Source organism: Galeopterus variegatus, unplaced genomic scaffold (assembly GCF_000696425.1).
Source record: "Galeopterus variegatus unplaced genomic scaffold, G_variegatus-3.0.2 Scaffold943, whole genome shotgun sequence".
Classification (NCBI taxonomy): domain Eukaryota; kingdom Metazoa; phylum Chordata; class Mammalia; order Dermoptera; family Cynocephalidae; genus Galeopterus; species Galeopterus variegatus.
Genome location: NW_007727054.1, coordinates 734,265 through 745,351, shown reverse-complemented (window position 1 = coordinate 745,351; position 11,087 = coordinate 734,265). Strand labels below are relative to the sequence as shown.

The 11,087-nt window shown below is 38.1% G+C and overlaps 1 pseudogene; it reads left to right on the top strand.

Annotated features, from left to right (window-relative positions):
* The first annotated feature begins 9,559 nt into the window (after positions 1 to 9,559).
* Positions 9,560 to 11,087, top strand: part of LOC103591220 — a 19,842-nt pseudogene continuing 18,314 nt past the window's right edge.

Below are 11,087 nucleotides of genomic sequence, written 5' to 3'. Positions count from 1 at the left end.
GTTCCCAGAAATTATTTTTAATCACCCTGTGATTGTACACTTTTTTCTGCACTATTCTTGTCCAAGATTAGATTACATTAATTATTTGGATTCAAAAACTTCACTAGAAACTGAGAGAAAAGAGTCCATGCTTTGTACTTAGTATCATCCTATACAGCATGCTATTCGTGAATTTTGATCTGCAGGTAATGTTAAATTAAGGTAATTAATAAAACATGTAATATTTTTCATATTGAACAATAACACTTCAAGCAGTTAATTTTCTTAGTTGCAAGTTCTGCAATCAATTTTAGACTTTCCTGTTGAACTAAGTTGTTTTCCAACTTTCATAACCTTCTATTCATGTTCTAGGTTTTAAAAAGAGCAGTATAAGTATTAGTACTCTTAAACTGAAGCTTAGAGTTGGAACCTTGCAGGTGTTCTAGTAAGACCATTGTCATCTTACAAGGCTAACTTGCCCAAATCACAAAATGCCTATGGTCAGAGCCAATGTGAGGACTTGGTATACCTGGTTCTTAATCCAGGCCAGAGATGCCAATGCAACCTTGGAAGCAAGAAAGCCCATAAGTGGAGAAGTTTAACAGGAATCTATCATTATGGTGACAATTCTCAACATGGATAATTAAAGCATTTACCTAACCTCTCCACTCTGTATTTGACTTCTAAAAATTCTGCTCTTAGACAGGAAAGTAAGAAGAATCATCATCTTCCAGGCCTCCAAGGCTGCCAAAGAATAACGTTAAATCAGAGAAACTGAGCTAAAACTGTCAACAGAAATGTGATTTCTCAAAGAAAAGAAATAAAACATATCCCAGCCTGAAAAGAACATATGTACAGAGGCAATACAGATTATACAATTACTTAGGAAAATTATTTAACTTCTCTGAGCCTCAGTTTATTATCTGTAAAATGGAAATAATAATACCTAGTTATTATTGTTGCAGCTAGGATTACATGAGATATAACATCTAAAGAACTCAGAATAGGGCCTGGCATATGTTCAGAACTCAAATATTGGCTATTAACTTTAATATTTACCCAAATAAAACTAAATACTGTATATTCAGCTATAGATGAAGAGGCAAATCACAACCAACAGGACATGTTAACACAGAGTAAAATAAATTTCATCTAAGGTGCAAAGAGCTCTAAACAGGAATAAGACATGAAAGAGGCAGTTTGTGCCTAAGGCCCAACATCTAGACATTAACGGTGGTAGGCCTCACTCAGTTCTTTTTGTGGGTACTACCATGATTAATTCTTCCACCACTCCAAACAATTCCATCTGTTGTCAAGGCTCCTGATAGATTCCAAATCATATGTATTTCTCTGTAGTTGTCTCATTGTAAAGTAGAGCTGAAATCAGTTTTCCTGCTCAGCAATGCAAACCACTACAGCAAAGATATGAATATACTTGAACTATAATGATGTCTTATACTACAAATTTTGTCACACTTTCTTACCCAAGCTCTGAGTATTTGTTTTCTAAATAATCAGAGACTGAAGTCTTTTATTTTTTTCTTCTTAATATGTGTTAATTATGACTGAGGCATAGAGTAAGCTTTGTAAAATATCCAGAGGAAAGATGGTAGCAACCTGTGGAATATAACGAGACATGCAGAAAAACATGCCTGTACCATGTGTATACTACAGCCATCAGTATCTATGACTTTTTGAGCACACAGTGTAGATCTGGCATCATTCTGAGCCCTCTGCATAAAAAAACAACAACCCCATAGGGTAGATCCTACTATTACCTCCACTGTCTTGGACAACAAAACCTGCATTTCAGTGTAGATCTGGCATCATTCTGAGCCCTCTGCATAAAAAAAAAACAACCCCATAGGGTAGATCCTACTATTACCTCCACTGTCTTGGACAACAAAACCTGCATTTCCATTGTTTTAAAATCTCATTATTTTTGCTATTAAATATTAATCACCCTAAGAGAGCTAACCACAGGTAGTTAACATATTATGCAGGATGGTGCCATTTGATTTAAAAACTGCTAATATCATAATAACCAAAATAACTTAGGATTTATAAGAAGTTAATGGCTTAATTTATTGAAAATACAATATATAAATAATGTTGTATATATATTATAAAATGTGCATAATATGTGGCAAGCATTTTTATATATAAATTATAATAAGATATATCTTATGGGAAGAAAACTGGCAGAGTCTGGGTAGGTTCTAGTCACAAGATGGTGAATCTACAGTTATGTATTTGTTCAACCAGAAATGATATTTGTCATGGTTAGAAGGGCTACCTATACTAAAGTTAATACAACTCCCCCCAACGTTTGCTTATCAGTTACAATTATGAGTTAATTAGTTATCTTTCAAGACCCAAACATAGAGTAGCTTAAGCAAGAAAGAATTTTACTTCTCTCTCATCTAGGAGTCTGGAGGTGAATAGGCTTTTTCCATCTTGTTCTGTTCTTCCCACCAAGGTGATTATCCTCATCTGCATAAAGCATAGCTATTTCAAGAGGAAATGGAGGGCACTCAATTTCCTTTTAAGCAAATAAAAGCTGTATATATCACTTCCCCTCATGTTCTATTGTGTGTAGGTTAGTTCCATGTCCAAACCTAGCTGCAAGAGAAGCTTGGAATGTAGTCTCTAGCAGGATGGTCATATGCCCAGATAAAACTTCATTCATTACAAGAAGAAAGAGTGAAGTTAGAGGAACAGCTAGCCATCAATCACATTCAGCCAATTGTGATGACTTCTTGCATGACCTATGCCTGTACAAGCATATATGCCATTTTTGAAAGCAAGAAGATTCCCACACATAGAAAGTTGCATTTTCGGGCTGGCCCGGTGGCGCACTCGGTACAGTGCGGCGCTTGAGAGTGCGGCGGCGCTCCCGCCGAGGGTTCGGATCCCATATAGAGACCAGTCCACTGACTGGTTGAGCACGGTGCAGGCGCGACACTGAGGGTTGCGATCCCATTGCCGGTTGCGGTACGTGCACGACACTGAGGGTTGCGATCCCATTACCCGTCACGAAAAAAGACAAAAAGGAAAAAAAAAAAAAGAAAGTTGCATTTTCTAACTATTTCCTAATGAGATGGAGAATTAAGTCTCGACTGGTTGAGCACGGTGCAGGCGCGACACTGAGGGTTGCGATCCCATTGCCGGTTGCAGTACGTGCACGACACCGAGGGTTGTGATCCCATTACCCGTCACGAAAAAAGACAAAAAGGAAAAAAAAAAAAGAAAGTTGCATTTTCTAACTATTTCCTAATGAGATGGAGAATTAAGTCTCATGTTAAATACTCAAGACATGCTAGTAATTAGTCCATACTGACTCTATCAATGACAAGTCTTCTTCCAAATAGGTCCTAATTTCTTATGGTAAAGGGGAATACATTGGATTGTGTTGTATCCTTCACAATACTCAGCACCATTCAGGAACACAATAAATACCTGATTAATTGAGTGTTCTAGATTAAATGGGGGGATTTGCTGTTCCACATCATACTGCAAATTATTCATCTCTTTTTTTCCTACCACTTCTCACTTCCAGTTTGATCACTCATGGCTTTGGGACTCCAGCAATATGTGCAGCTCTAAGCACTTTCCAAACAGTCCTCAGTGAAATGCTAAACTACTTGGAAAAACACACTACTCACAAAAACGGTGGAGCAGCGGATTCTGGCCAAGGACATGCCAACTCAGAAAAAGCCCCCCTGCGGAAAACTTCAGAGGCTGCCGTGAAAGAGGGCAAAACAGAAAAGACAGACTAGCTACATCAAACAGAATCTATTTCCAGAGAGTCTTGCTGCTGATATTTTTTCTAATATATATATCATGAGGGTGACTAATCTTCAGTGGACCAAATCTCTACCCTCCCCCAACTCTGCATAAAAAACAAAAATGGAAATGAAAAATGAAACAAAAAAGGACAAAACCAAAAAAAAAAAAAGGAAAAAGAAAAAAAAAGGAAAACAGCAGTGTAACTGTGTGATGAAATTGTCACTTTTTAATTTTATGTTATGATAAACTCCTTTTGTGCACGTAATTTATTATTCCTAATTATATACATCACAGTTTTAAAGCACTTCTGGACTTTGGAGAGGCAGCACATGCTTTTTCACATCTAACTGATGCACTTTCTTATCCAACTATGTTGTTAGGGATCAGAAAGCATGACCAAACTGGAATCTACTACCAGTGCTTACAGCCCCAATCTTTCTTGACTTAACTCCCTGTAACTGAAGAGTGCCTCTTTCCATGAAATACACCAATCTGGAAATTGATCCATTAATAAATTTGGGAAGAACTGAAAAGGGCAGTCATGAATCTTTGTCCTGTGAATTGGTAGTTCTAAAACTTCAGTCATCCTTAGCCCACTTAACTACCAGTAACTTGGTGGTATTTTAAAATTCCAGAAACCTCTCTACCTTGTACCTATGATACATCCCATCCCAGATCCATTCCCCCCACCACTACCTGATAGCTAAGAAGATATTCAGAAAGCATAATATTAAAAGGATAAGAGGTGAACTCTTTTATTCATGCTCCTCACAACACCAACCTGACAGTACAAGGAAATAGAGCGCATTTTGTGATTTGGGGCAGGATGAATACAGGAAAGAGTAGCTTTGTCACTGTTGGGCTCCTGATGGAAAGCAGTGGCATTGTTTTGCCTGGAAAAGCATGGGAAGAGGAACAGCAATCTTTATGGGGAAGTCTTGCCCCTAGAGACAGGAGAAGAGACCAGGGAACTGGTGAGGCCCCTTGCAGAACTGCTGGCTAATGATTGTATGGTTAAAATGACAGCTGTTCTTTTTCTACTCTTGTTTCTTTTACCCACCCGATAGCTGTGTTCTAGATCTTCAGAGGCACAAAAGCATTCAGGTCTGTGTTCAATAAGGAAAACAAAAGCAGATTGATCAGAGAAGACTTTTGCTTTTAAGATGCTTCCTTCTTTCATAGCTTGTTCTTATAGCTCCATTGTCCTTTAATTAAGACACTAAAACAAGAGGTTCCTAGCTGCAAAAGCCAGGGGCTAATTGAAGGAAAGTTTGGTCGTTATAAATCTGAATGTGTCAAGAAACCTGATTGTTACTACATTGTACTAACCTTTCTACTGTTAACAATTTTCAGACTTCTAGGCAAATAAAAATGTAGGTCATTGTTTATGTAAAAAAAATCATTTTAATAATATGTGCACTCCTGATACTTAGTTTAGCATGAAAATATTCTCATTAACATGTTTCAATTACTTTCAACAAGTCTCAGCCATATTATAACCCCATGGGGAATGTTAGTATTATTTTTAATTGAGAGGAAATAGCTCAAAAGTTTTCATGCAGCAACCACAAAAACTATTTTTACCTAATTCTTACAAACACTTGAACTTTATCTTCAATCTTGTATAGAAAAGAACCATAACTAATAAAAATCTAAGTTTTTCTAGACGAAATTCAATTGACAAGAAGCACTATTAAGGAATTTCATGACGAAGGGGTTTTATGGTTATACAGTAGAAGAGTTTAAAATAAAGAAATGTAAAAGTAACGAATTGTGATTTCATGTGTTTAGTTCCATTTTAAAATTTTTACCATTATTCATGGAATTAAAATTTTTTGAAATAAAATAGGATAAAGCCAAGATTCTGCTGCAGTTCCAAATTTCATCACAAAATAAATGGTTTCATCTTACTTGGAATTTCTCATATTGTAAAATATACTCATGAAACAAAAATGATAAATATTTCAGTTTAATAAGTAGTAGGAAAGTTATATACAATTAATATGGCCACTATTTCCTTAATGAAATTTCCACATTAACTTTCTTTTATTTTACTTATTATTAACAATTCATATGTATTTAACATAGCATTTTGATATGCATATCTGCTAAATACTTAATGTAGTTATATACCATGTCAAATGTTCACCAATGATCAGACAAAACATTAGATCTGGCTTATATTACCAGCTTACTTCTTTACCCTTAGTTGTGACTTGTTGGGGTTTTTAACACCTTAATGGAGTGTTATTTTTTATTAGCCTTGGAAACAAGAGTATAACTACAGTGCATATTATTTTCCAGGATTTGGGGTGTCTCAAGAGCCTTAAATGGACAGCACCCATTGCTTAACCAGCCATTAGGACATAAATGAATTAATGGTCTGGTCATGTTTGGAATTAATATTTATCATATTCAATAGACATTGTTAACATATCAACTTTTGCCTTGTATATAATAGGTACTCAACACTTTTTAAATAAAAGAATAAATGAATGTGTGTGTGTTCTTTGTCCAAAATGGGCCAAAGGACCTTTTAACTTTGATTTTTTTTCAATACTCAGTGCTCCAGTCTGGCTTGTTTTGTGCAGGGTAATTTATGGAAAATTATTTATATTTGAAAAGGAAATATTTCCATGATGGCACATTAGTTGCGAGTAGATATATTTAATATAGAACAATAAAGAAAACCAGTTGGGTGTCAGGATTTCAACAAATGTGAAGTTATAGTTATTATCATTATCATAGTTTGCAGTAAAGAAAGATAGCTCACAAAAATCTGTCTGATTTTCAGTGTTATAATAAGCAACAAAGCAATGAAAAAGCTTTTTAATTATTACTTGCTCAGAAAAATTATCCAAACCTCTCATAGTTACCCAGAATTAATGACAATGTAATATCTTATCTTTAAATTTAATGAAGGAATGTCAAATTTTTATATAAAGACATATTTGTTTTAAGATCATTTCAATAATCAATTTAAATGTCACTACCATGGCTATTTCATTAGAGTTACCATTTTACTTAAGTATGGAGGCTCTAGAAAAATAAATGAAAACTCTGAATTACTCTATATTTTTCTTTTCGGAATGATCAGAGCACTGGAAAGATGCCTAATCTATCCTCCTCTTGACTTCTTTTTAGATTCCTTAAAAATAGGGATAATTCTGCCTGGTTTTATTCCGTTTTCCTTTCCCGTTCGTGGGGGTATGTGTTTAGGACCTGTGAGCATCCTGACCCGAGTGTGACAGAAATAATTGACCTTCTTAAAATCCTGGTGTTTTTAAGGTAATTGTTTCAATAAATTATCCTTGTTAATAATGAGTAAAACAATACAATCCATTTTCCTATATTTTCTTCCTTCGATGTCTCTTTGGAAGCATTTTAGATCAGTGGAATTTTTAAAAAATGTATCAGAATCTTTAAACAGTGAATGTGACATCTTCTTACAAAAGCCACATCAATATATGAGAGGCCAAGTGACTAACAGTATGGACCCTAATGCCAAACTGCCTGGGTTCAGGACTGGCTGGTTAGTTCAGTTGGTTAGAGCCTGTTGCTGATTAAGCCAAGGTCCAGGGTTCGATCCCTGTACCATCCAGCCACCAATTTTTTTTTTTTTTTAAAGACTAACTGTCTGGGTTCAAATAATGGCTTTTTCACTTGCTATAGTGTGACCTTGGGCAAGTTGCTAAATCTTTCTGTGTTTCCATTTCCCCATCTGTAAAAAGAGGATAATAGATACCAACTCACATAATTACTGTCAGAGTCAAAGAGTTAATATGAAGCAGAACAGGCACATGTTAATGCTATGTGAGGGTTAGCTATTGTCTGTAATACTTAGAGTTTGGACAAATCATTTTTTATGTAGAGATCAGTTTCTCCTCAGTTTATTAAACTTTTTCTATGTCAAGCTCTGTCCTTCAGACTGAAGACACAAAGTGGACTAGAACATTATTCCACCTGTCAAGCTTCTCAGAGTCTCCTGTGAAGATAACAGCCATTAGAATATGGTAAGTGTCATAATGAAAACATATACCAGGTGACCCAGCACAAACCAGACCAGAGTTTAGGAAACAGGAGTGGGAGGGCAGAAGGGAGAGTGGAAAGTCAAGGAAGGGGTTTATGGTCGGGAAAGGGAAATTTGGAAATCAGGAAAAAAGAGACTTTATGGTTTTGGAAGAATTAAAAACATTTGGGGCACTATGCTATTTTGAAAACAAACAGATGCACCTTGTTTCTCTGATTATTCTTACTTTCCTACCCCATTATGGGGCAGCTGACATTTTGCCTGTGCTGCCTCAGGGAAGGAATGTGACCAGAAGAATGCAGGCAACAAAAGAGTCAAACTTTTATACAAGTTTTTGGTTTCCAAATCTCAGGCCTTAAGGGGGAGTTGAGGTTTAAAAGCATATCAGTCAGAATATTTTTCTTTTCTACACACACACACACACACACACACACACACACACGAGACCAGAAAATAGTCCACAGGTTGGGGAAAGAAAAACAATTTTAAAGCTTAGCTATCATTGTATCTCTGAGATGGAGCCATGTCCTGGGAGTGAAGTTGGGGTGTGAACCTCACGACAGAGGGAAGCTATGTCCTCATCCCAGAGAAAAGCCCAGGGATAAAGAACACCCACACAGTGCAGAAGCAAAAGAACTGTCAGTGTGGCCCAGGCAGCTGGTTCTCAGCCTCTCAGAGTTTCTCCCAAGAAACTCTCAACATGGAGAGCTCAGGGGAAGAGGAGGAGAGACCTATGGAGTTCATGAAGTCAGGAGAAGCCACAATGAGAGAAAGAAAGGATCATTCTGACTGTTTCAAGCCCGGCCACGTCAAGGCTGGCCCTGGTGAGCACACAGAGCAAGAGCTGGCAAAACCTGCTGCTGTACCCTTTGTATGAAGTTGCTTTGAGATTGTGGGTGAGAAGAGGACCTTGGTGGCCCCCAGGCCAGCAAGACCACTAGCAGGGTTCCCATGGACCCACATAGGAGCGAGAGGCCACAGACAACTGAAAAAAGCAACCACTCAGAGGCCAATGTACCAGACCTCACAAGACACAGAAGTGATTACAAGGTCAACAATTAAAACCTGAGCTGCACAAAAAGCCTTCCTCAGACATTCAGCAGCAAAGCAGCAATTTAGTTCAGCTACAGTGCTCAAGTACTGGTCCCCACAGGAAGTTCCCCCATTTTAGAAGTATGCAGAGTACAACAAATTAGTTCCAGTGTAGAGTTTAGGTGGTGGCAACAGTGAATACTCCAACACATAACTGAAAGAAAAACAAAATACCCACAGATCAGAGACAAAGCTTGATATTAACTAGTAAAGGTTTAACACCACCAAAATATACCTATAAAACCTAGAAAGACTAAAAACCCCCAGGGCTCCCAAGCCTGGGTTGGGGAAGGGCAGTGAGCCTCAGCCACACCCCCCAATGACCACCTCCAGCCCAGCAACAACCACCAAGCTGCCAATGGAAGTACCCCAGGCTCCTGAACCAGGGCGGTGGGGGACCAAGGGCCTCAGCCACACGGCTCCATGTCTGCAGCCAGCCCAGCTATGACTGAGCTGCTGCCAGAAGCCCCCTGGGCACCCCTGTTGGAAGGAGAGGGGTGCCATGAGCCTCAACCATGCACCTCCTCCTTCCTCTTCCTCCCACTGTATTCCCTCTCCTTTTCCTTCTCCCCCTCCCCCAACTACTCTGCAACATCTTAGAATGTAATAATAATAATAATTAATTAATTAATAAAAAAACTCTCAACATGGTACAGACAAACAAGGATGATGTGGGTGCTGGCAGGAACAAAGAAGCAACGACTGTTCATCTCAGAGGAATGCAGCAGCAATAGGAAATGCAAGCTCACCCAGGAGCAACCCAGATGGCTAGCAAGCATGCAGAGTCCTCATAGGTTTGACACAAAGGTGAAACCTGAGACATGTGCCAATCAAAGACCATATGGGAATTCAGAAACCCCTCTAGGGATTTCAGGTAGAGAGGATTTAATAAGGAGAAGTGGTTAAACAGGTGATAGAAGGCTGAAACAGTAAAAATAAGACACTCTGTCACCCAAATATTAGTAATTGAAAAAGCAGCTATCATCCCTAGAGATAGGAAACAAAAGGAAGTAAAAGTTACTCGAATCTAGGAACGTGGAGGAGTACAGCCTCCTGCTCATGGCTGTTGCTTGAAGCTCTGAGAGAGCAACCTCAAGATGGGTGCTGGTGATACTTCTGAGAGGGTAGAGTATCCTGATGCTGGGAGAACAAAAGAAGCTGGAGGCAGGAGCCTTAACCTTCTTCTTTTGCTGGAGGGATGCTAGCAGGAATTGGAAATGCAATGGAGCATATTTTTTCCTCTCCTTTTTCCTTCCAGTTCCCACCAGAGTCTCCCACTAGCAGAACCTAATCAGAAGCCAGCTGGCAAAGCATCATGAGAAATATAGTTTGCAGACTTCCAGTCCCAGTATCACACAATAAAGAAGATAAGCTTCTCTTCAAACGCCAGCATCAATTGATGAAGACCCAGGTCAGATGTCCCTCCCACACACACACACTTGGTGATACATAAGCTTTCCCCACCCAATCCTGGGACACATGCAACCAAGGTGACCCTGATTAGACTGAGATCGAATTTCTGACACATTTCAAAATGAAGGCTCAAAAATAAAATTTAAGTCATGTTAGAGAGAATGAAGTAACATTTCTCATATATCCAGATAAGCAGACAGCTATTCATACCTACTATACTTAAAAATTCTATTTCAGCTACTTTCTATCTGCATCATAATTGCATTAAGAAAATCAAAATAACTCAACTCCCCCATAAAAGGCAGAAAAGAATTTTTTAAAAATTAATGTGGACATGTGGGTTACTGCAAGTTAGAGTCTAATGTAAGTTTTCAAAGCTACACTTCTTCCTTAATTTTTTCTTGCATGTCAGGAGCTACTTGGAAAAAGGCCACTGAGGCCAGTTTATGTTTAGTCTTCCTTCCACGTCCAATCATAATGTCCACGATGTGAATAAAAGCTAACTGTAGGCTTAAATATTAGGATTTTTGTCATCTTCTCATCATGCACATTCTCCCTGAGTAATATTATCTTCTACCATAATTTCAATTTATCATGTCTGTTCTTGTAGCAGAGACCAATAGTCATCTAACAAAGTCCTTCTTGGCTTTGTCATGGGTATATTCCTGTATCAGGAGTTGGCAAACTTTCTATAAAGGGCCAGAGAGTAAATATTTTAGGCTATGCAGGCCATATGGTCTCTGTTGCAGCTACTCAATTCTGCCGTTGTAGCATGAAAGTAGCT